Raw genomic sequence first — 26,605 nt, forward strand, 5'->3', positions numbered from 1 at the left:
GCCAACTGTGGTACATCCATACAATCTATAATAATAAAAGCATAATATGCTAATTAGACTGGACAGCCGAATGACCTTCCGGATAACCTTCCGGACGAAGCTGGGGCTGTGAGGGCTGAGGCAAGCTGCCGCTGGCTGTGAGGACTGAGCCCCTTGCATGAGTTTCGTGCATTGGGCCTCTGGTGGTATAGAATGCCATTGTAAAAAAAAAAAAAAAAAAAAAAATGAGGCAGCTCTTTTATTAAGATAATAGAAAGATCTCCAAGACAGAATAGAAACAGAGGCATGGATACGTGGAACAGACTGACAGCTGTCAGAGGGAGGGCTTTGGGGGACTGGATGAAAGGAAGTAAAGGGATTAAGGATATATATATCACATAGACACAGAGAAGAGAGAAAAGGGGGTGGGAGTAGGTGCAGGTGGGCAAAGGGAGGGGAAATGGGGATGGAAAGAGGCGTTGCTTGGGGTGTTGGGGTGATGGGTGCATGATGCTGTGTGCAGATGATGTTTTGCTGAGTTGTACACTTGAAACCTGTATGGTTTTGCAAACCAATGTCACCCCAATAAATTCAATAAAGAAAGAGCTCCCAGATGTCTTTAATACTAGTAATTTTGTGCAAGATACAGGAACGACATGCTACCATGTATATAAAACCAAGGGGTTATGTATAAATATATGTACTGGTTATATGTGCATAGACGATCTCTGCAAGGATTGTCGGAAACCAGTAACACTAGCTGCTTCCAGGAAGGAACAATGGTTTGCTGAAAGACAGTCATGGGGAGGAACCTTCTCCCTGTATATGCTTTTGTATCTGTTGAATGTTAAACAAAATTTTTTTTAATTAAAAAACAAGTTTTAAAATCTTGCTTCATATTTATGTAAAACAGTTTATGTTATAAAAGGCATGTCTTCCCACGTTTGTTATTGAAGCCAACAACTGAAGCCACAGCTTAGAAGTCAGGAAGAGAAATCAACTTCCCCAAAGCTCCTGGGTAATTTGCTAGTAAGTATTCAACTGTACATGCAAATGCATCAGCTCCACTGATGAGTAAGAAAAGGAAGGGCAGAGTTCAGTTCTCCACGGTTTAGGTATGGGAAAAATAAAATATATACAGCAGATCCTTGGCATTTGCCCACCATTTATAGTTTCTACCACTCCTGAGGGACATGTGAAGTTCCAGGGACATTGAGTCATTTGTCGTTTTGCAGAGACATGATTCTGCATCACACACAGCTCAGAGGCAAGAGCAAGTGGCCTGGGCCGGCCAAGGTCCAGGTTCGCCCTCAGTCAGAGTGCTTAGTCTCCGTGCTATGGCCACTGTCAATAAAGTGATAAAAACTTTTTTTCTTGTTAAGAAATGAAACAAAATTAACTGCTAGTTGATTCTAGCATTGATGACAGAATAAGGGGAATATGGAAATGTTTTTGAAAGTGATAGGTCCTGGCCACAAAATTGAAGTTTCAGATGAATTAAAGACTAAAATGTCAAATACAATGATGACTCAGACACATGTGTGTGAACAAAACTACCAAGTGCTCCAAAAGGAAATAAGTAGAAAGGATGTGTGAACTTGTTTCAATAAGTGCTCCAGACAGTACTAAAATTGCTCATCGAGTGAGATAAGTAGTCAAGGTCTAGAGAGATCATTTACATTTTCAGTTACTCTTCAGTCATCTGAAGGAAGGAATTTTGTGCTACAATGAGTGTTTTCAAGTTGAGAATTGGTGATGGTCTTGCGATATGTCCCTCACAACTGCCAAGAGCCTACTGTGTTATTCTGACCAGAGATAACCAGAGTTTGTGCGTCCTTCATAATCTTCCCCTCATACAATCCCTTCACTCACATCCGTCATGAGTGGATAAAACGGGGCTCAGTGAGGGCACGGACTCCCCCCGTGCTGAGCTCCAACGGCACATTCAAGACCAACAGCCTGCGTGGAGCTGAGCTGAAGAGGAGATGACAGTCGCCTGGAAGATAAGCAACCCCAACTAGGATGCTCGAACCTAATGTGAAAGATGGGCCTTGCCTACAAATCAAAAGCCTGGATCTGCAGAGAAGGTGAGAACTAAAGATTACTAAGAAAGGGTACTAACTGCTCAAACCATTGTTTTCAGATATTATATTTCATACAGCTAGTTAACATTCACTAAGACCAGTTAAATAGTTTTTATTTTACAACTGCTTTTTGAGAGTTGCATTTTATAGTATTATAGTTAACAGGTGCATCTGAAAAAAATAAGGTACAGAGATGTGGCCACAAGTGGTTGTAAAATGGGTACAGACATCACCTTAAAAGCAGCACCTGAGAATCAGATTAAAATTCTGTGATTCAGACAACAGGATGACATACCTGGGTCTGGTGTCAATGGACTAAACCTACCAGGTTTTGGTTAAGAGGGCAATGTACATTTTGTTAAGAGTGAGTCGGGAATGCCAACCCTAAGATCATAATCATGAAGCAGACAACAATGACAACGATGCAGAAGGGTATAATGCAGCAACAAGAAAAGTCACCTCCACTGTGGGGAGGCCGCCCTGTGGCTCTGACGCCCACTCTCATACCCTCAAATGGCTTTTGGTTTACCTTGTGGAATTCATCCATTGCTAATCTAATGCTGTATCTGGCACATTGTGATATACTCTAAAGTCCGAAAAGTCATTCATCAGCAATCTCACCTAAAAAGCCTGCACCCTTATATTTTTTAATATGGTTTTTATTGACTTTAGAGAGAGAGGAAGGGAGCGAGAGTTAGAAACATCAATGAGACTGAAACATCAATCAGCTGCCTCCTGCACGCCCCCCATTGGGGACCAAGCCCGCAACCCAGGCATGTGCCCTAATGGGGAATAACACAGTGACTTCCTGGTTCGTAAGTCGACACTCAACCTCTGAGCCACACAGGCTGGGCAAAAGCCTGCACCCTTATTAACGTGACATATAAAACTGCCTCCACTCCTTGTCATCCTTCACAGGAGCAAATCAAATACTTCATGGGTCATCCTCAAACCTGCCACACACTCACAAGTTCCTCCCTCCATCCCACACCCTTTCCCAAGATACGTCCTTCCTTTGCGCCTGCTCATTTTGCTTTGCAAAGTTTGACAGTGACCTACTCTGTGACTTCAGACCAATTAATCTCTTGAAGTTTCGATCTGTAAAGTGTGGAGAATAACAAAACTTTTCTTCATTGGGCAATGATGAGGATTCAATTCGATGAGATAAGCCGGTGCCGATTACATACTAAGCAGTCAATAAAATGTTAACTTTTTATTATAATTATCTGGTTTAACAATTATTCAAGTTCATGAGAACTGCTCCGTGACCTTAAAAGGTTAGACAGCAGCTTCTCTCCCCATTTCATTTCATTTTATTTCAATAGCATCTCTTGTAGTAGGCTCCCCGTGTTCAAATCTACATCACAATATCATCATCACTTCATAAAAGTGGGTATTCTGCTAATCACCCCTCATATTTATTTACATGGCTCCCGACAAGACTGCTAGCTTTCCTACCAGAATAAGACGTCTGAAGTAATGCAGCAGAATCTGCCTGTGGAGAGAGGGCTGGACCCCACGCCAGTCCGACCACACACTGTAGGCTAGGGCATTTAATGAAGGTGAGAGAAAAGGCTAGGGCAGCGTATCACAAAGTCTGCTCCTCAAAAGTTACCTTTTAGGGGACCTTTTATTCAATGCCATGATGAAAAGCTTTAAGGTAAAAGGGATCTGAAACTCCCTCGGGGTCTCTGGGAGATGCACAGCTCGCATCGGCAGCCATGCAGCCAGCTGTGCAGTGCTGCCGCCTAAGCCAGTTTCCCACAGTCGCTTAGCCTTGTGACTACCATCACAGGACATCGAGTTCCATGCAACCTCGCTTTTGGAAAGTGCTGAGCTATGGAGAAAACATTCAGAAAATAACATAAAAGTAGGCAGTGTTTTACAGGAGATAATTTATTCAACTTCAGGTCAGGTTCAACTCCAGGGATGCTCCCTTCTGGCCGAGCTCCCAGCCCGCATCCAAGTGTGGAGATCTGCAGTGTGTAATACTGGGGAATAACCTCAGGGCCTGTAGTTCTTTAAGTCCAAGGCAGAAAAATATATGATCCTGGGAAATACATGGCCCACGGTCTGTCTATGACTATTTAATTTAACTCTATTTCATTTACTCTCCGATGGCCTCCTTTGCATGACACCAGAGAGGTACCAGCCGGTAAAGAAAGAAGTCACATACCCAGAGGTAAGACCACGTAGGGATAGCCAGACAAAGGCCATAAGCCTAACACACATTAAAGGGGCACAGACATCCTGGAGCAGAAGGGTTTCTTCCATACTTTGTCATTAAAGGATCTCACCAATACCAGCTTATTTGACCCTCACAACTACCGCTTAAGACTGACAATTTACTAGGTGCATCACCCTAACCTCTCTTTGAGACTTAGCTCCTTCATCTGAAAAATGGAATAGGAATATTTACTTTATAGAGATTTAATTTTTTAAAAATTATCCAAGTTAGAATGCTTTGCACAAAGTGGACACTCGGTCCACAATAGCTACAGTTATTCTGAAGCAAAGAAATAAGCTGCTCTCCAGTGTCCACATTCCCTCCAAGCCCTGGTTTACCAGATATCGGAAGCAGCCAGAGCAGAGGAATGATGACTGTGCCAAGGCCAATACCTCTGCACCACAAGCCCATTTGATTTCTCAGGAGTCCAGAGACGAAGGCAGGGAAAAGCAAGGAGGTTAAGGGAAGGATGGTAAGACTCTGTGATTTCACAGGCATGTAAAATTTCAAAATGAGTTTGGAAAACTGATGTAAAGTCAATAACTACTCATTTCTGCCAAGCTCTTAGAAAGAACATTTTAACAACCAAACAAGCGAAGGAAGACATAATATCTGAATAACAACCCAACACTAGGCCACTGATAACCTTACTGTGACATTTTTGCTGAGCAGGCATAAAAGCTTCCTCACGTTATCAACTCTGGTTCCAGAACCTGCTTTTTAAAAAGCTGGTGCAGAGGCCTATAGAAAGCACAGTGGGAGATTACAGCAAGAGGTCAGCAGGAAAAGAGATGAAAGGTATGGATCCTCCCCAAAGGGGACTAGAATGACTCCAGTAAGAGTCTTTCTCTGTATGAGTACTCAAATGCATGTACATGAATTGCCAGAAAAGAAGAGCTGCAAAGAGAGATTCTATACCCCATTATAATATGTATTACACCGTATCATGATCATCTGAGAGGCTTTGGAGGAAAGAGACCTCATTTCTTTATCCTTCCTGAGTATCTAAAGCATCAAAAAAATGTTTCAAATGAATAAATAAAAGAGAAGGGGGGGAAATGCAAGCTAGTTCCCTACAAAGGGGGACTGCAGAGAGGGAGAATCACGAAAAAATCTTCATTTGTCCATCTATCACTTATTCTTCGGTGAAAATTCTATCCACCAACTAAGCTGCTAAGTATTTATTTACCTCTTTGGCAGAAGCATAGCATTACTGCTCCAAAAACACTCCTTATTTAAGTGTTCCAAAAACACTACTTACTTAAGTGTCAGCGGAGAACACATCAAAAGAAGTTAAATTCAAATCTCTTAAACAGGCTTATTCAATAGGATGAGAGAAAATTCTAAACTCACACTTGAAGCATCTCTCAACAAACACACATTGCTACAAAGAAAAATTTTCCTTTCAAATCAAGCATGACAGATACCAGCTTTGATATTCTACTCACCCTGACTGATAAGAACTCTGAATCGCAGACATACTGGAATTGAGATCTGTGTGGAGAGATGTGAAATTCTGCCCCGAGGGCCCAACTTCATAGATTTTAGGTAGGCAAATTCTAGATCATTTAGATATAAGGACTGAAATCTTAGTACCATCAAGAGCCAAGAACAAGCCCTTGAGAATCTGAGTTTTCTGTCTACCTCTATCCTTAAATAGTAGACACCCCCAAGTGGCAAATAATCTGTGCTTCCTTTAAATATGGAGTCAGTTATTATGATGGCTCCTTCTTATTGATATTTTCTCAAAAACCCTTCTTTGCCATATCTAGTGATTATACTTTAATGAGAACAACCCTATTTATAACTCTACGTATCTGATTTGTTACCTTTCCTGCCATGGAGATTATAGGCAAAGGGTTAGTCACTGAAGACAATCTTTACAAAATCTCAACTTCATGCCCTTCCGTTTGTTTACTGTACGAAGGATGAATTATTTGAGATTCTGTGGCCTAACCTACGTACTTCCTCTAAAGGAGGAACAGAAAATGAAAAATGCCTTTCAAGAAAAAAAAAAGTACAGTACATAGAAAATGAAATCACAAACTGACATTAAACAGGCCAATGGCATATTTAATACACTCTCATCCAATGCTTTTATTTGAAGTTCATTTTCAATGTACAACTATAAAGATTCCTCAATTTGAAACAGAAATAGTCTGAAATGTACTATCATATCATCAACATACTACTCTAGCACGATAATAATAGAAATTTTACACCATTAGAGGGATTTCCAAGGGCGTTAAAAGAACAAGAACCTGTCTGACACAGATATTTCAATGCTTATGCAAAATATGCCTGAACTGAAATTTAAAACACATACCTGAAAGTAGAATCTTATTCTTTTTTCCTATTTTACTTCATAAATTTTAAATGCTAAGAGTAGTAATATTTTTTCTTATTCAGCTTCATACTTTCATTGAACATAGAGCTAAAATTAAAAGATTTACACTTGATTTCTCTTTTGCAAGTAATGAAGTAGATGTGACCAGATTTTTATTTTTCTCATATAAGTCATGTCTTCAGGCTAATCTTGATAACCACTTGTAGCTAAACTCCTTAGCAACAGATTGAACAGCTAGGCCTCAAATCCACTAAATAAGACCACAAACCCATAGGGTGAATTATTCAGATCATTTAACAACCAGACCAGAGTGTCCACTTAGGAATTTCAATTCACAGTTCAGGGTTCAATCTGTTTAACAGATGGGGGGGAAAATTCAACTGATTTTGGTGCCTGAACAATCCTAGTCAAAATGATCTAGTAACTGACCTAGTTTAATTCCATAAAATTACACACAACATAAAGCTCTGGTCTAATCTTAAAAGGGCCTGGAACATAACAAATGCTCAAAAAAAAAAAAAACGCCTTATTAGATAAAAGAGCTTCAATTAAGAAGAAATAGTCTACTCTGTAATCAACGCATGCAATGGCATCCTAAGTCAGACTAAAGCTCTATGGTACAACAGATTTGTGTAACTCCCATTGCAACACAGAACCACCCAATGGATCAAGAGACTCTTCACTTCATTTGTAAACATGGACATACTCTTCTGGTTAATGAGTTTAACATCAGTAATGATAGCATTGCTGATGAATATATCCTTTTATATATATATGTGTGTATGTGTGTGTGTGTATATATATATACATGTATATATATATAGTTTTTAAGTATACACATTATGGGCTTTTTATTTTTTAAAATATATTTTTATTGATTTCAGAAAGGAAGGGAAAGGGAGAGATAGAAACATCAGTGATGAGACAGAATCATTGACTGGCTGACTCCTACACACCCCTTAATGGGGGGATTGTGCCCGCAACCCAGGCATGTGTCCTTGACCTGAATCAAACCCAGGACCTTTTAGTTCGCAGGCTGATGCTCTAACCACTGAGCCAAACTGGCTAGGGCCTGATGAATATATTCTTAGTCACAGTCCTGGCTTTCATTTCTAAATTTTGATTCTAGTACTGTACATTCCGCCTCCCCCACCTCCCACCCCCCTGCCTCCAGCTTCTCCCCCTTACCTCTATTCCTCATTTTCATTTTCTTCTTTCCTTTCATAATCCTGGCTTCTGAGTAAATGCTGTTATCTTTAGAATTCAGTTTGGTAAACTGAGGTCCATTCTTTTCATTTATTGATTGATTTACATTTTTTGATAACTAACCCTATTGCCTTATCAGGTTTCTTACAAAAAAACAAATGAAAGCTTTTTAAAAAACAAACCCAGGAATTCCCAGACCTAATCTGAATAATGTTCTGTTAATAGTTTGTGATCATTTCAAGGCCATGAGGTAGACCAAGGTGTTCTTTTCAGTATGACTCAATAATTGGTCTTTTCCCAATTGTTGGTTTACATTTTTTTTTTAAGAAAAAGGAAAGTGAAGAGAGCGATTTCTTCCCATCATATTTTTCTTATACCTGTTCTCTATTGTTCATCTTAGTAAATCAACATATAAGAGACATTCATTAATCTGATAATGAGTTTTCTTAGAAATACTCTAGGAATTACCATTTTGAAAATCAGAAACCTAAACACATAACAAAACAATCAGTTCTTTTGGGTCCCAGCAACAGCCAGATATTGAACTAAATACACTCTAAAGCAGTGGTTCTCAACCTTCCTAATGCCGCCACCCTTTAATACAGTTCCTCATGTTGTGGTGACCCCCAATTTCATTGTTACAAATTGAACATAAAGCATAGTGATTAATCACAAAAACAATATGTAATTATATACTCCCTCTGTCCCATAATAATAGTAGCAAGTGAATATTTAAACGGGAATTATTGGCGAATGCAGCTGTAAGTTATGTTGTAGCACAAAATCGCAAAGCCTTCAATCAAAATCAATGTTTCATGACATCTGTCATTTGTTTTGACACATCTTTCAATTTTTAGGTTAATCTAATTATTACGAATTATAACTATTTTTCTAATTTCATCCGCTGACTGAAATCAATTGTTTTATTTCAGTTGAATATCAACCCATTGTAAAAGTAAGATGGAAAAAAGAGAGTGTTCAAGCAAAGATCGAGTTGCGATTGTCCAGTTCTTGATGCATCAAAAGAAAAAGGAAAAGTTGCAGAAAGGTGCAATTACGTTAGCCACAAAACAAGTTAAGTGCAACAGAATGACCATATCAAGAATTTGGAAACGTGCTTCCGAAAATAACTATCAAGGAGAATCATATGCTAATGTTGATTCTTTGAAAAAACAAAACTGTGGACGTAAATGCAAAGATTATGGAGGAAAACTTGAAAAACTTAAGACATATTCCTCTCAGCAGAAGAGGCGCCATATTAGCCTTTGATAATATTTCTCCCGAAATACTGGATAATACGTTCCTGTCACTTCAACAAGTTATGCTGGAAGCAATGAAGAATGATGGCTCCAATAATTTTAAGCTCATGCATATAGGGAAAGCAAAGCTTCGCAGCCAAGGGATCCTACCTACAAGTTTAAAATGCAGTAACGAAATTATAGAAAAATCCAGAAACTATCTGAACACTCAAAATAAAAATTAGGAGCACTATTTTTAATTTATTGTTTAATTTAATCTAGTTTTTTGATAATAAATGTTGCGTTCTATATTTATTTTCTTTTGCTACAATTATTATGGGACAAATTACATTCATCAACTGCTACTATTATGGGAGAGGGAGTATGTGTTTTCCGATGGTCTTAGGCGACCCCTGTGAAAGGGTCGTTCGACCCCCAAAGGGGTCGCGACCCACAGGTTGAGAACCGCTGTCTAAAGAATGAATAGAGCGAAGCCCTTCTAAGGTGCGTTTGGAATGTGCTAGGAGATACTTTCTGAGCCATGCCATCTTTGGGTAGTCTCTTGCTGATCCAACTCTTTATTTTTTTGTACTGAATTTATTGGGGTAACATTGGTTAATAAAATTATATAGGTTTCAAGTGTACAGTTCTGTAATACATCATCGGTATATTGTATTGTCAAGTCTCCGTCCACCACCATTTAGCCCTCTTTTACCCTCCTCCACCTCTCCCCACCCCTTTTCCGTCTGATAATCACCACACTAATATCTGTGTCTAGGGGGTTTTTTGTTTTGTTCTGTTTGCTTAAACCTTTGGGAAGAAAGAAGATGCTCTTTAGAGTGGGTCAGGAACTTTGGACAAGAGGGTGCTGTGCAGTTGTGACATAGAAAAGAAGAGGCAGGAGAAGGAGAAGCAACTCCAAAGGAGGAGTAACAACAAAAACCAACCTTGTGTGCTTTACACATTAGCTCAGGTATCATCCAAGATGAAACCAACAGCCAAGTCAAAGTACCTGAAAGTCTGAGATATTATATCCAAGTCTCAAAAACCAGGGTATTTGGATGTTTACTGCTCCTTCAGCCAATGGACTGTTAAGAAAAATCAGTAAAGTGATGCGGTGTACAAAGTGGTGAGAGCGAATAGCTAGTCTGGCAATCATGTCACTCATCCATGCAAAACCACTGTGACCTGCCTGTATAATCCAATTATTTTCTTCCTTTAACCCCATTCAATGAATAAACTACCTTATGAGAGGATAGAAATCATAAGCCAGTATCATTTTCCTTGGTCCCACCCCTTTCAAACTGCATGATAAGAACTCAGACAAGTTACTAAGTATCTCTGAAGACCAGTTTGCTCAAAAAGGGAAAGAATAATGCCAAACGCTCAAGGTTAGTGGAGGTATTTGAGATAATACTCAGTGCCTGGAACAGTACCTGGGCATGCAGAAGGCACTCAGTATTTGTTAGGTAAATAAATATAAAGTACCTAGCTTTGTATGTGATAATCAGAAGGCATTCAATATACAATTACACCAAATATACCAGCATTTCAGTGTTTTGCAGAGGGCACCCCACCTCCCAAGTCCCCACTTTAGAAACATTTAACTTCACATCCAGCTACACTGCTATAGCACCTACTGCACTTATCTCCACCACTGGCCAGCACTGAGCCACGGCTTTGTTTTATTAATGAACACTCCATGTGCTTAGGTTATCTCCTGGACTAGGTTATGAATACATTGAAGCAAAGAACATTTATTCAACCCTGTCCTAAGTGTTGGTTACTTGAAGCACTCCCCAACAAAGACTTACACAAAATAGATGCTCAATAAATATTTTTGGCTAACACAAAACACTGACTTACAAAAAGAGTAATCACAGAGAAGGCATCGTACTATTACATATAATGCACATGTAATCCTTCCCTTCACTATCCAAGTCATTAATTCTAAGTCCTCTTCTGAGGAAGAAACTGAGGCTCATTAGGCCACCCAACTTGACTCAAGTTCCTCTCAAAAGCCCTTGTTCTCTCCGCCAAACCACTCTGTTTCCTCTTAAAGGGCTTTCCCAATCCAATTTCATAAATCAAACTCAGTTATATTTCAAGGGTACCCTTTCCTGGTGTTTTTCTTTCATCAACTTGCTGCATACCTGATGCTGCAGTGAATACAAACTAATTCATAATCTCACGTGAGTGAAATGATTTAACTTAGTAAAGAGTAAAGAGGTAACTTGAAATTATTCCCATTGGATAATGAAGCCTTTATAAAATACATCTTCAGGATGCTCTGAACTTCAAGATATCATATGTAAATAAATACACATATCTATCCTATCTAATAATAGACAAACATGGTAGTTAACCATATCTCCGCTACGCTTCCTATTGGTTAATCAGCAGGATATGCAAATTAACTGCCTACCAAGATGGCGGCCGGCAGCCATGCAGCTGAAGTGAACATGAGGCTTGGTTGCCCTGGCGATGGAGGAAGCCAAGGTTCCCTAACTGCTGGGGCCCAGCTCTGAGCTCCAGATGCAACAATGTTGCAATTATAGAAGCTAAACAAAACCCAGATACCTGCTTTCAGCCAGCCTGCCTCGGAGCTGAAGCTGCAACAAAGTTTCAATTACAGAAGGTAAATAAATCCCAGAATAAAAAGAAAAAGAAAAAAGGAGAGACTGGGAGCTTCAGCTGCAGGCTTGGCCTGCCTGAAAACAGCCCTCAGCCCCTCATCCAGGCTGGCCAGGCACCACAGTGGGGACCCCCACCCTGAAGGGGGTGCAGACAGCCTGAAAACAGCCATCAGCCCTTCATCCAGGCTGGCCAGGCACCCCACCCTAAAAGGGGTGCGGGCAGCCTGAAACAGCCCTCAGCTCCTCACCCAGGATGGCCAGGCACCCAAGCGGGACTCCCACCCTAATCCAGGACACCCTTCAGGGAAAACCAGCCGGCCCCAACCCATGCACCAGGCCTCTATCCTATATAGTAAAAGGGTAATATGCAAACTGACCCTAACAGCAGAAAGACTGGGAATGACTGGTCACTATGACACACACTGTCCACCAGGGGGCAGACACTCAATGCAGGAGCTGCCATCTGGTGGTCAGTGAGCTCCCACATGGAGGAGCTCTGCTCAGCCACAAGCCAGGCTGATGGCTGCCAGTACAGTGGTGGTGGTGAGAGCCTCTCCTGCCTTCTCAGCAGTGCTAAGGATGTCCGACTGCAGCTTAGGTCTGCTCCCCGCTGGCAAGTGGACATCCCCTGAGGGCTGCCGGGCTGCCAGAGGAGCGTCTGATTGCCAGCTTAGGCCCAATCCCAAGGGGAGCAGGCCTCAGCCAGCAGATGGTCATCCCCCGAGGGGTCCCAGACTGTGAGAGGGCACAGGCCAGGCTGAGGGAGACCCCCCCCCCCCCCGAGTGCACAAATTTTTGTGCAACGGGCCTCTAGTCTATATATAAAAGCCTAAGTGACTGAAAGACCGTTCAACCATTCAACCATTAGCTATGACGTGCACTAACCACCCGGGGTCAGATGCTCAACAAACCAGCACAGAAACATGGAACACACTGATGAATCTCAGAGAGAAGAGGGGAAGAGATTAACCAAAGATCTTATATGCATATAGAGGCCCTGTGCACAGATTCATGCACCAGTGGGGTCCCTCAGCCTGGCCTGAGGAGATCGGCTTAAACCGGCCTGGTACATGAATTTGTGCATCAGTGCACCAGTGGTGTCCTCAGCCTGGCTTGCAGTGATGAGGCCAAATCCATGCACCAGGCCTCTGACATCCCCCAAAGAGTGCTGGATTGCGAGAGGGCACGGGCCAGGCTGAGGGACTCTACCGGGGCACAAACCTACGCACTGTGCCTCTAGTGAATATATATATCTCTTTTACACAGTGTCTTCCAGACAAATAGTTTACTTTAAATACACTGTCCCCCCAAAACTGTTGATAGTAGCAAGCAGGGGAAATTGTAGAGCAGATCTTCACCAGGGTCACCTTTGGTGAACATACTGGGCAAAGGAGAAAACAATCAGTCCAAATCTATCACCCTCGCTAGATTTACAATTCAGGCAGTCCTTGACAGCCAGTAAAGAGATTCTTATTCATTTCTGAAGACTCGGCATGAAAGCAGAAATGTAACATATTGTGCTACGTGTACACAATTATATGTCAAGGTTCTGCATTAGTTAACTAGGGAAATCCATGTTTCCTAGCTCTCTGGCTCCCAGGAGTGTGATAGCCCTTATTCTTTTCTACTGGCACAAAGTGCAGCTGTTAGACTCACATTAGCAGAGCTCAGAGTTGTGTCTACTCCTCGGGTAAGGGTCTAGGGAATTCCTCAAGGGCAAACACCTCGTCTTTTAGTGTTTGGCACTGTAAGAACTCAGTAAAAACTGGTTAACTAGTGGAAACACTGCCAGAGCGTCACTCAGGTTTCCCATCCTTGGGACCCCAAGGGTAGTCCTGCCCCACACCACATAAAGTAACTTCTCTTGTAAATTTTCTATCCTAAGTATATTTACTATAATAGCCTTGGCTGAAATATATGTTTCTTAGAAATAACCTACCAAACAAACCAGTCGAGATTATTGAAGAAACAGCCATCTATTGCTCAAGGACTAATTAAATAGGACATGTCTTTCTTCTTTTCTGCACTATTGGTTTTTTTGGATTCCTGGAACATTGATTAGATAATCTGTAAGAAAAGAGGGATGAACTAAAACTTGTCAGGGTTTGTCCAGTTCAGTATCATCAAGTGGAAAATAATGATAGTACCTGTGACATTTTTTTCTGTCTAGAAGATAGTTGGTAATAACTAGAAAAAAGTAGCAACGGGGTTTAGAAAACATAGGGAATGGGGGAGCCTACATGGGCTCCCTAAATCCACATTTATAGGACCCATTTCCTGGCCCCTATAGTCTATATACCTACTATCCTGGTTACCTATTTTCTCATCCTCATTTCCCAACAGACTCAAGCAACTAAAAATATTAATTACAGGATACGAATTCCCCTCACACCAACCCTTCTACTTTCATCACCCTACCATTCCCACAATTAGGCATCATTTTCAATTTGAAGTATTCATTTCATGTACTCCTTCCTATTAAATGACTAGTTTGGGATAAATAAATTTCACTTGGTGTTCAGCACCATGTTAAAGCATGGTCCCTTCTCTCACAGCGCCAATACTGTAAAAGACAAACTACTCTTTTCCTGAAGAAAAGAAATATCCTCTGCAAGTACCGTGACAAGGCCATATAATATACACACCAGAAACCAATCTAATAATTTTAGCCAGGAATTAAATCACTCTGTTCTGCCCTAACCAACTACCTTCTGCCCTTCACAAAGCATGGCTAAGGTAAAATGACTGCCAAACATCTGAATCAATTCTTCACAGTTCTCCAAACTTTGTTTCATTTGATCCTTTCAACAGAGGAAGGCAAACTCTTTTGCTCCGAGTTTCCAGATGGGGGAAGGTAGGCTGAAAGAAGTAAAGGGACTTACACAGGTATTTAGTGATTACACTGTCTTCTGATTCCCGTTCTAACACTCTATCTGCAGCCCCAATGAGTTCCCAAATGGAGGGAAATAATCAGCCTTCCCCTCAGCACATCTAAACACAATACTCCCCGTCCAAGGAGACCCATTTACTCTGCCTCAACTCTACTTCTGTCTGCATGGTGTTCTTATAGTTGATCTTGACACATCGTCTCTGCTGTATGATGCAACATGGACCACATCTATTTGTTTTGCTATAACACTATTCAAGATGATTCGCAAGCAGAAAATGACAATAAAATCCTGTTAACAATAATTTTTATGATGGTAATTATTCAGTTTTGGCATATAGACCAGCGGTTGCCAACCAGTGGTCCATGGATCACTGGTGGATCACTGGTGGTCCGTAAGGTCCGAAAGGTTGGGGACCGCTGATATAGACCACATCCATCCCAGCTATAAGGTGGCCCATGAGGATTAGCAGTCCTGCTCATAAAAGGCGAAGCTAATTTTTTATTTTGTTTTTGTCAAACAACATCATAAACTCTTTTAATACTTAAGAGAAGGGCCCAGCCGGTGTGGCTCAGTAGTTGAGCGTGGACATATGAACCAGGTCACAGTTCAATTCCAGGTCAGGGCACATGCTGGGATTGTGGGGAGTGCAGGAGGCAGCTGGTCAATGTTTCTCTCCAATCAATGTTTTTCTCTCTCCCTCTCCCTCTCTGAAATCAATAAAAATATATTAAAAAAAAAAAAAAGAATCTGTTAAGAGCCCTGGCCAATTGGTTGGAGTATCATCCCATATACCAAAAGGTTGTGAGTTCAATTTCCAGTCAGGGCACATACCTAGGTTATGAGTTTGATCCCCGGTCAGGGTGTGTGCAGAAGGCAATCAATTGATGTTTCTCTCTCTCTCTTCCTCTCTCTAAAATCAATAACCATATCTACATATCCTTACATGAGTATTACAAAAAAAAAAAAAGGAATCTGGTAAGAACTCGTAGATAAAGAACAGAGTGACAGCTGTCAAGGAGAAGGGGGGTTGCTGGGCTGGGTGGAAAAGGTGAAAGGATTAAGCTGCAGAACACCCCACAAAAAACACGCACACACAAACACAAACTCATAAACACAGACAACAGTATAGTGATTACTGGAAAGAAAGGGGCATGGCGGAGGTAGAAGGGGACATAGGGGACATAAATGGTGATGGAAGGAGACTTGCCTTGGGATGATGAATATACACTATAATATACAGATGATGTATTATAGAATTGTACACCTGATATCTCTATAATTTTATTAACCAACTAGAGGCCCAGTGCATGAAATTCATGCACAGGTAGAGTCCCTAGCAGCTGCTGGCTGCCGGCTAAGGCCTTCCTTTGTTCCACGCCACTCCCTGGTGGTCAGCACATGTCATAGCGTGTGATCGAACTCCTGGTGGGTCGAACTCCCAAGGGGACACTTTGCATATTAGCCTTTTATATATATAGATGTCACCCCAATAAGTTCAATGAAAAAGAACCTGGTAAGAAAGCCAGTCCAAAGATTATTCAAGACAATCTCATAGCTTTTCTTAATGTTTTATTCCAGCTTCAATCACAGTGCCGAGACTTTCATGCATTCAAAGCAGCCCCCATAAAATGATGGTTTTTCTGCCAACCTTGTCCCCACATGCTCCTTCTTCCTGATTTCCAAATGCAGTCTTTAACATTTGTAAATATATTAAGCAATTAGTTTCAACAAGCAAATCTTACCTTGTGGCGGCGAAGAAATAATTATCTGGTGGTCTTTACGATTGCTGTCCACCCGCAAGACTTCTCTGGAGAGTCTAGCATTGGTTCAAAGAGAAGAAAAGTAAAAAAATCAAAGCACTGTCATAAAGAAGAAGCCTTGAAATCCACCATCCACAATTTAAAAGTTTAAAGTTTGAATCGCTAACTTACTGCATAATTTCACACAATACCACTCAGTATGCTAGCATAAACTAGTCCTGGATGAGGTGAGATGGATTTTATCATTCAGATCATTCCCTTATCCCAAATCCCCCCATTAAGGTCCCTCCCATTGTATGACAAAAGGGTGAAGGTTAAAGGGATTATTTGACTCAACTTTATTTCTCTCATTGCTTTTATCTTTAAAATTAAAGTTGCTTTACTGAACATACTACATTGGCAAAAGAATAGATATTGTGTAAGTAGATTTGTCCATATATTTAAGTGTTTAAATAACATTATGCAAAGCATCCAGAAATGTCTTATCCAGTGAAACAAAATTATACTCTTGGTACTACTTATTTTACGACTACATAAAATTGTATGGTTAGGATACTGAATACCAGCCTTCAATTATATTTATTAGAGACTAAAAATGATCAGCGCGTATAAAAGGCAAATTTAAACCAAGGGTCTTTATTCATTGTTTCAAACTTTTAAACACAGATTGGTATTTTTATTAACATTCAAGATGAAACTATCCGCTGTGCCTCCTGATTAAAAGTTGGTCAAATGTGTAGACAACGATAGATATGAGAACAAATTATTTCTAATCCAGGGAGTAATGAAGCTCAAACCCCAGAATAAAAGCAGTGTATTTCCCATACAAATAACGAGGGATGAAGTTACAGGGTGGAACTCATTTGCTCTCGGATTTACTGAACTCTCTATTTCTGATCAGCATCCTTTCACTCAACATCTGGCTGCTCGCTCAGGTCCTCTAATTACTTCCACGTCTGAAGGGACTACGTAGCTACAAGTAAAGGCCAAACTTTGCTCTCGGCCTTCGGAACTTAAAGATGCGCTTAACCACTAGAGGTCTCCCCTTGGCCAGTTTTGCTCGTTCGCTATTTTGCTGCACTTGAAACTTTCCGGAGAAATGCTCTCTATGCGAGTCAGTGTTTTTCTAAAAACTTGCGCAAAAATCCACGCGATCGAGCTAGCCAGTACGGAGACTCTCGGGCTCCCCAAACCAATAACGTATTACAAACAACGCTCTAAAAACCGAAATTCAAATTCGACGCACTCGCCCCGGCGCCCCCCCCCCCCCATTCTTATTTCTCATGTTTCCCTTAACTTAAACTCAGAACAATTAAAAAATCTATTTTTGTTTCTGTGCACTTTGATCTCTAATGCATTTTTCTGGCAGTAGGCGCGAGGTGGTTAAGGAGCCGGCCGAGGGATGCAGGGAGGGGGAAGGGCCGAGCTCACAGCGCCCGAGGAAGTTGCATAAGGAAAGAGACTCCGTTTTTTGGGTCCCCTCAAAAAATCGGCGGGGAGGGGGAGGAAAAGGAAGCGGTGGGGAGGGAGGGGAACCGAAGCGACGCTTACCTCCGTCCCCCCGTGGAAGGGTGGGGTGGGAGCCGGGGTCTGCGCGACCCCGGAGGGCGGCTCGTCACCCCCACCTTCCTCCGAGCGCAGACGCACGAACGGGTCCCCCCCACCCTGCGCGGGCGAGGCGGGGAGGAAACCGCCCGCTTTTAAACTTTCTCTCACGGTCGCGCAAAGGGCGTGCTGCGACCAGAAAGGGTGGAGGTGGGGGCAGATGATCAGGCCCCTTTTCCCTTAAGGTAATTAAAGTTTTTGCCACCAGCACCAAAGTTGCGCCCTGCCCCCGCCCGTGCCCCCGTCCCCTGCCACCCCGCCTCTCGGACTCGCAAGTTTGCCTCCCTCGCCCCCCTCGCCCGCTCGCCGGGCGCGCGGCGGATGCCCCGGCTCCTGCGCTTCCCGATCCCCACCCCCGCCGGCCTCTACTTCCCCCCGCCCGGCCGCCGCGGCGCGAGGACGGCCCGCCGGGCCCAGGACGCGAGTGTGCAAAACCCATTATTCCGGAAAGGCACACGCACGCGGCGCAGGGCGGTCGGCGGCCCCGCCTCGGACCCCGCTTTGCCTCCCCAGGATAAGGACGACGTAAACAAGTTGCAGGAAAAGCAGCCCAGCGCCGGCCCCCATACCGCCCGCTGCCGCCGCCGCCGCCGCTACCGCCGCCGCCGCCGCCGCCGCCGCCGCCCGACACACGCCCGCGCCCGCACCCGGCCCGGCGCTGCAGCGGCGCGGGGCGATCGCCGCGACGGCGCGGGCTCCCGGCCCGGCCCGCGGCCCGCACCCTCCCCCGCGCGGACGGCCGCGCCGGGCCCGCGCCGCCTCGCTTCCCGAAGCACTTTCCTGCCTCGGGCAGAAATAAACCGGAGGGTTTATTTTTGTGCAACTTTCCCAAAATGGCGGAAATTGGAGCTGATCTATATGAAATTCTCACACAGTCGGTCGGGAAGGGGGAGGCGGCGAGGAGAAAAGGCAAACTCTCGGCCGCCGAGCCCCGCCGCGGGTCCGCGAGTGTGTGCGTGCGTGTGAGTGTGCGTGTGCGCGGTGGGAGTCGGGGAGGCCTCCGCGCCGCGCACACACACGGCACCGCCGGGCGGGCGCGCCGGCACATTCAACCAGTCCGTTCCCCGCAGCCCGGGCGGCAGAAAGTGGCGCGGCCTCTTTTCCCACTGCCTCGGTCTCCCGTACTTGTACTTCTCGCGCTCGCTCGCTCGCTCGCCCGCCGGTGCGCGCCCGGCACAAAGGCCACACGGGCGGAGGGGGCCGCAGGGGCGGCGCGCGGGGATCGCGCCTCCCGCCGCACCGATCCGCGGCCCCGGCCGCCCCCGCGCCCCCCGCCGGCGCCCCCCGCCTCCCTCGGCGGCCGCGCTCGCTGCCCGGGCTGCGGCTCCGCGGCGCCCACTCGGGCACGCACCCCGGCGGAGCCCCGGCGCCGCCGCGCTCCCCCACCCCGCGCCGGGTGTCATGAAAGCGACCCAAGTGACAAGCTCGGGGGGCGCAGGGGAGGGGGCCCACACGCATCCCGCCGCCTGCGCGCCGGCGAGAGCCCGACGCGGCCGCCTCGCCCCGGCTCCCTTCCGCACGGCCCCACACACCCTTCCCCGTGTGCGCGCAAAGAAAAAAATACAAGTCTCTCCTCCCCCCATTTTTTCCTTTCTCTTTTCTCTCTCTTTTGTTCCTCTTTCACACTCGCACTCACTACTTCGGAGTGAGATGCCCAGAGACTCCCCTGCCAGCCGTTCCCGCGTCACTCGCCCACTTTTTCCCCCAGGATTAAGTTTTCGCCTCTTTCCCAGAGGCGCAGAGAAGTGGGGGAGAAACCCCTTCTGTCCTTTCCCCTCCCCTGGTCTGTTTCACAAGACGAGGGTGCGCTTCCTTCTCTCTGTAGGTCTCTGAACTTTCATCCTCACCCAGAAAAATAAATGCATGTCTTTCGCACAGGCAAATCTTCAGATTAATAAGAGATTAGATCCGATCCGCCGCTTCTTACCCCCAAAATTTCTCTTTTTTTTTCTCCGTCTCACGAGTAGTCCTGACAAATGGTCCAGGGCTGCGGGCGCAGTGCGCATGTGCGCGTGGAGTCAGGCTGGGGAGAGGGGAAACTGCGCTGGTGCCGGTGCCGCCGCCGCCGCGCTGCCGGGGAGGCTCGCGCTGGCTTCGCTGTGGCTGCTGCTGCGCCTTCGCCGCTGGAAAGCAGCAATCAAGCCGCTCGGCGAAGGCAGCCGCCCGCAGATACTGTTTCAGGTGCATCTTTTCCATAGCCCCGGCCCCGGCTCCGAGCTGGCTCCAGAGCAGTCAAAACAAATATGAAAGACGGCTAAGGTGATAGATTTCTTTGTCTATTTTGCACTTTACTTTTTGAAAAAGGCAATTCTCAGAGCAGCGAATCCACCACGTACTGTTAGATGTATGCACTCAGCCATTAAAGAGTGGGCCTTAGTCCTATCCAAACACTCCCCCAAAGGCTAAATGCATGCTACAGGTCACGAAAAATAGGAAATAAAGTTTTAAGCTTTTACGCAGTAGAACCTACCCCCCCCCCCCTTCGGGACTGGAAGAATGCATACTGAAGTGCGCGTGTAAAATGCGTGTTCTTTCCGTTTCTTAAGTGTTGATCTCTATTGACAGCTTGAGGCCTCTGCTGTAAAATATGTTGGGTTTCGTACATCAACTTAGAAATCGGTGTTGAAGTACCTTGGCAATAAGCAGGTCGAGGACTACCTCTTAATGTATTCAGTCAAGATGGCTGAGCGGTCCTAAAAAGCAAAACCTGTCTTTGTTAAGGCGTCAAAACTAGATCAAGCCAGAGTATTGTGTTTCGGTATTGACCGCTCTCCCCTTATTGACTGCAGGCTTCCTTTTGGGCAGCTCATCGTTCTCCTTTTTCACGAAGTATAAGTAGTTACAAAAATAATTCAAGTAATTGAAGTTGTGATAGCCACTTTAATGTCCGTAACCGAGACTGCTGAGCAAGAAACTAAGTAGCCCCTGTGATTTCAGCAATGGCGGGACCCACTCCTACATTTCGCAGGAGTAAAAGTAAGGCAAAGGCCCCACCCCCTTCCAAGTGGACTATTTATTTTGTATCTAATAAAGGGTAAAGGAGCCCTTTTCTGAAATTGCTGCCTGAGGCCTAGGACTTAAATGTATCACAGATGGAAATTCTGTATTAAAAATCCTTCTCCAAAATGCAAGTGATATTACTATTCTTGATTGAATTTTTTCACTTAAGGAGTGTTCCTTGAACCAGTTTCAGAAAATAAACTGTTAAATTCTTTCCTTAGGACCATGAAATTACCTAGAGAAGCGGACCACCCGACTCCTTCTTCTGTTGATGTAGTGACTGAATTCTCTAAATCAAAACTCAAGACATAGAGCTTGACATGTACCAAAGAACAAAGGAACAAATGCTGTGAAGCTGAAATAAGTTTATAAAATATGTTCCTATGTTGGGAAACCATTGGTTGAGGGGTGTCAAGTGGGGAAGGCTGGGTGAGGGACAGCCATAGATAATCTCATACCGCCAGGTAACTATTGATTTCACCCACCACATCCAACCTTCTTCAGAGCTGCTCTCAAACAGCATGATTAATCTAAATTTCAGCTTCTCTTCTTTTCTCCCTGGCCCTTGAATAATAATAAGCACTGAAATGGCCAAAGGCAGACTACAGGAGAAGGAAAGAAAGCCTGTGCAAGCTAAGGCCTTGCCCCAAAAGAAATTCCTCTTCCTAAAAATCCATTTCAGATCCATTCTCTGAAGATAATCTTTGGATACGTCTATTTCACGTATATTTTCAGAGATGTTGCTTCAACAGTCTGGAGACTTACATTAGCGGCACACCTTGTCCTAAGCACTCTGCAAGATGCTGGGGAACGACAGAAGATGAAAACTAGGCCAGAAGGAATTTCGTCTGGGAAGAGAGACTGTCTAGTAAGCTGGGCCTTGCCTCCAGTAGTGTAAATGTTGTCCCAGGGGTAATGCAGAGCAAGTACAATTGAGGGGCACCTATGGCAACAAGGCACACTTTCTAGAAAAAGTCATAGCTAAGCTGATTTGAAGGACAAATGTCCAGGGTATATGGATCCACCTCTCCTCTGGGAAGTTGATCCCATAACGAAAGTCTGAGGAAAAGTCCAAGGATTTGGAGAACAAGGCTTGCCTTGGGCCTGTGTACTTATTAAAGTTCCCTGACAAAAATGAGGACGAATTGAGGCTCTCTGTAATACATTGTCTTTCTCCTCCAGAGATCATCAGAAAAACCTCAAAGATTTCATCTCAGTTGTTCCCAAGATATGGTTCAGCATAGCAAATATTTTGAAGGTATTCATGTGTAAGAATAATGACTTTAAAGCTGCTAACAATTTTTTCTACAAAGAATTCTTTGGTGCCACCACCTGAGACAGAGGCAGAAGGCAGCATTAGAATTCAGACAACACTGGTATTCTTCATACGAGCTATCACTAGTCACAGGACCTTTCTCCATCGGTTCCCTAGATGGTAGCACACTAGCAGAAAACTTCTTTGCTGTTCCTTCACCCTCCTACCGTTCAGTCACTGGTCAATAAGTCATAATACAGCCCTTCTTTCTGGTATCAGTTAATCTCACCATTCTCCCCTCTTCTCATCCCACCCTGCTCCACCCTATCTTCCCTACATACCAAATCCACCCTTCAGGCCAGCTCTGTAACTTCCTGGATATCCCAGGGAAGGTTCTAACTCACTTTCTTTTGTGTGTTCTTATTTACACCCAAACTATTCCCCTCAAAATGACATCAGGTTACTCCATCCCTAAATATTCTGAAGCCAGAATCAATTTACATGGAGATGTTTGAAACAAATCGCTGCTCTCAGTCTTCAGAGACCTTTTGCGGTGTCTCATCACCTCCCAGGTAAAGATTATTCGAAACCTCTCTCACGGGGTGCTCCATCCTGAAACCTCCGCTCTGTGTGAACTTCCATTTAGAAACCCAAACTCCCTTTTCCTAACACTAAGCTGGTTCTGCATTAATTCAAGGATGACCTCTTCCAGGAGCCAGCCCCTCACAAACTGAAAGCGCCCAGGAGTGAAGTCCAAGAAATTTGCTTTCTAATCCAGTTCTGCCACCACCCACTGGGAACATTAAGAAGGTCACCTCACATTGCAGGGCTTCGATTCTCTCATGAATTAGGCTAAGAAAACAGGGTAATTGATGTCTGAGATCTCTTTGAAAGCCATGTCTCTTCCCACCCTTCCCACACAACGGACGGACGCTATCACAGTTTAGTACAAATAATATGGAATCAAGGAAGGAATTTTAAATAAGGAGTGAAAATCCATCCATCTGCTAGGTATCAAAATGTTACCCGTTTATAGCTCATTCAGTTGGCTTAAACCTGGTACTAATGAGATGTAGGTCATGGGCTCCATTCCCTAATGGCTAGTTAGCTCTGATCTGCTCCATAGCCGCAAGCTGCTTTCCTCACCCCAGTCCCCCGTGCCGTAATGTGTGCTAGTGGTCACATGTCTTCAGGTAAACTTGAATCTTTCCGTAGAATTTTCTAAATGAACAATACTTGAAATCGCCCTTTTAAAGTATACCTTACTTTTAAGTATGAGTCAATTCCTTGATTTTTTCAGCCTACGTAATTGTGCACTCCATGGTTTTCCAAGTATAAAAATGACACTGACACTGGTTTAGCTAAGATTCATATAATTACTATGATAAGAGCTGAGTTGGATTTTCTTTGTTAGTATTCTAGGTACCACAGAAATGTTCATATAGGTACCCGCATTTGAATCTTGGTTATATTTCGGTGACACATCTGCATAGAATCTTAGCACAGAGCTTGTGATAGTGAATGTAATTAAAATGCGGAGGGTGGAAGGAAAGGGGTGCATTATTCATCAGATAAGGAAAGGATTATGCTGTGTACCATGCTGTCAACATCTTCAGGAAATTCTATATATATAAAAGCCTAATATGCTCAGTGTCGGACCAATCAGTCAGCCAGTCGCTATGATGTGCACTGACCACCAGGGGGCAGATTCTCCACCAGGTAGGTTAACTTGCTGCTGGGGTCAGGCTGATTGGGACTAGGCAAGACGGGCTGGACATGCCCTGGAGCCAACCTCCCGCAGTCCCTCCCTGGCCTCTAAAATATTTCTTCTAATCAATTTCCTTTCAATGTGCACAAATTTGTGCACTGGGTAGATGTGAATATTTGTTATCATTTTGTTTAGGTGCAAAGGTAAAGTTAGAAATATGACAGACATATTCAAAAGAGTGGAATAATATGAGACCATAAACCAACTCCTAAATTAAATGAAAAAGACAATTTATAATTTTCCATAAGAGACTTATTTATTATTTAAAAAATATATTTTTATTGATTTCAGAGAGAAAGAGAGAGATAGATAGAAACATCAATAATGAGGGAAAAATCATTGATTGGCCGCCTCCTGCAAGCCCCACTCTGGGGATCAAGCCCACAACCTAGGCATGTGTCCTGACTGGGAATCAAACCAGCAACATCCTGGTTCATAGGTCAATGATCAACCACTGAACCATGCCAGCCAGGCAAGACTTATTCATTTAAAGTCCAAATCCAGAGGCGTTGTAACTAAATAAATGGCATCCTTAGAGCCTGGTTCTAGAATGTTCTTTCCATTTAACCTGGCCACAGGTGATTGGTCCAGGATTGGGCATTTAATACAAGGACTGAATCAAATAGCAAAGGGTGACCTATGAATCAGCAGGGAATGCTTCCCCATATAAATAAAAATGATGAAATGGACCAGTAATACTCTCATGCTTGGCCATATGAACGGGCAATAGTGGGGATAAAGTTAGTTGCTAGGCATTACAAAAACTAAATGACGCACAGAGAGGAAAAGGTAGCGTTCGTTAGAAACTGCATAAGCAGACATCACAAGGTAGAACAGAGAAGAAGTTAGCCAGCCAGATAAAGATAAAGGTAAAAGTGCCAGAGCTGCGCTGGGCTCTGCATGACTTCTTATTCTAGTCTTGGAAAGGCCTGGCCATTCGTGGTCACCATGAAGATTACCTGCACAACTAGAACTTCTGACTTCACCAGTATCCCCATAGTGACTCTCCATCCCTATGGAAATTAGTCTTTTTTTTTTTTTTAATTAAGTGGATAAAAGACACCAAGCAGCAGCACTGTGTATGACTTGTTCTTTGTAGCCTTACAAAATCAAAGGGAACTAAGTCAGAGCCAATTTAGTCATCCATTGCCCATTCTCTTTATTCTTATTAATGGAGCATGCAGACCAGACACTAAGAATCTAATCCCAACGCCACTAATTGCAAATGTGTGATCTTGGCCAAATTGCGGAATCTCTCTTACCTCAGTTTGTACATCTGTAAAGTGGGGATATTAACAGTACCTAGTTTATGGGGTTGTTATGAGGATTTAATGGATTAATGCAATACTAATCCTGGGCACATGGCTATTAACCAATAAATGTTACCATATGAGCTGGGATTTTTGCCTGTTTTGTTCCCTGCACGATTCCTAGCACCAAGAATTGTACCCGCATGTGGTTAAGTGTGCAATAAATATTTCTGAATGACTTAAGGGAATATTAGTATGTGAATTATTACATCTGCTCTTCTTCCCAGCTGGTTACTAGGTCACAGGTGTTGTGTCACAGGCATACTCATGGGCCACATCCTCCTAAAAACATGTAAACAGAGAGTGCTAATGGAATTCATAGACCCTATTTTAAAGAAGCCTGCTGTCCAGAATATATTATCTTTTTTTAAAGTATTTTTTTTATTGATTTTTTATAGAGAGGAAAGGAGAGGGATAGAGAGTTAGAAACATCGATGAGGGAGAAACATTGATCAGCTGTCTCCTGCACACTCCCCACTGGGGATGTGCCCGCAACCAAGGTACATGCCCTTGACCAGAATCGAACCCGGGACCCTTGAGTCTGCAGGCCGATGCTCTATCCACTGAGCCAAACGGGTTAGGGCTATATTATCCTTTTTAAAAATATATGTTTTTATTGATTTTTTCTTTTTAGAGAGAGAGAGAGAGAGAGAGAGAGAGAGAGGGAGAGAGAGAAACATTGATAATCTGCTGCCCCTGCACACCTCCTGCTGGGGATCAAGCCTGTAACCTGGGCATGTGCCCTGTCTGGGAATCAAATCGGCCACCTCTCAGTGCATGGTCTGATGCTCAACCACTGTGCCACACTGGCTGGGCCAGAATATATTATCTTTTTTTAGCATATATATTACACTTTTACATCTTCAAAGCCCTTCTCAGTTGTTAACTAAATGTTTGTTATAACATTCCTACATTAACTTTCATCAGGGAGGTAACTGAGGCATGGTTCCGATCATCAATAGCTATATCTGGAATAGATTTTGGCACATAAATACAGTAAGTGTAACTATACATAAAAGAAATCTGGAATGTTACTTTGTACATGTAGAATGTTGAAAGTAATGTCAGTGTTTGAGAAGATGATCTGTTACTTTTAAATTATACTAGCTATGCCTTTCACTTGGTTCTATTTCAGAAACTATAATCAATAGAAAGGTTTTCGAACTGAGGTTTCTCAATGGATTTGGTCTTTCGAGAGTAAAATTTTAACATTCAGTATTGAAACATTTCCTATATCTCAGCAGTTTCCCAATCTTTTCCTACGAAAGCTTTGAGAAAGTAGTTCTTCCTTTGTACTAT

General features: G+C 43.5%; 1 protein-coding gene across 1 annotated transcript in view; it reads right to left on the reverse strand.

The window, feature by feature from the left end:
* L3MBTL3 (L3MBTL histone methyl-lysine binding protein 3) overlaps window positions 1-16,424 on the reverse strand; it is an 84,359-nt gene extending 67,935 nt beyond the window's left edge. Inside the window, exon 1 of the mRNA XM_081094952.1 lies at window positions 16,351-16,424. The gene's annotated coding sequence lies outside the window, so the exon portion shown is untranslated. The remainder of the gene's footprint in view (window positions 1-16,350) is intronic.
* Window positions 16,425-26,605: the final 10,181 nt, after the last annotated feature.

This window comes from Myotis nattereri (genome assembly GCF_964212035.1).
Source record: "Myotis nattereri genome assembly, chromosome: 6".
NCBI lineage: Eukaryota > Metazoa > Chordata > Mammalia > Chiroptera > Vespertilionidae > Myotis > Myotis nattereri.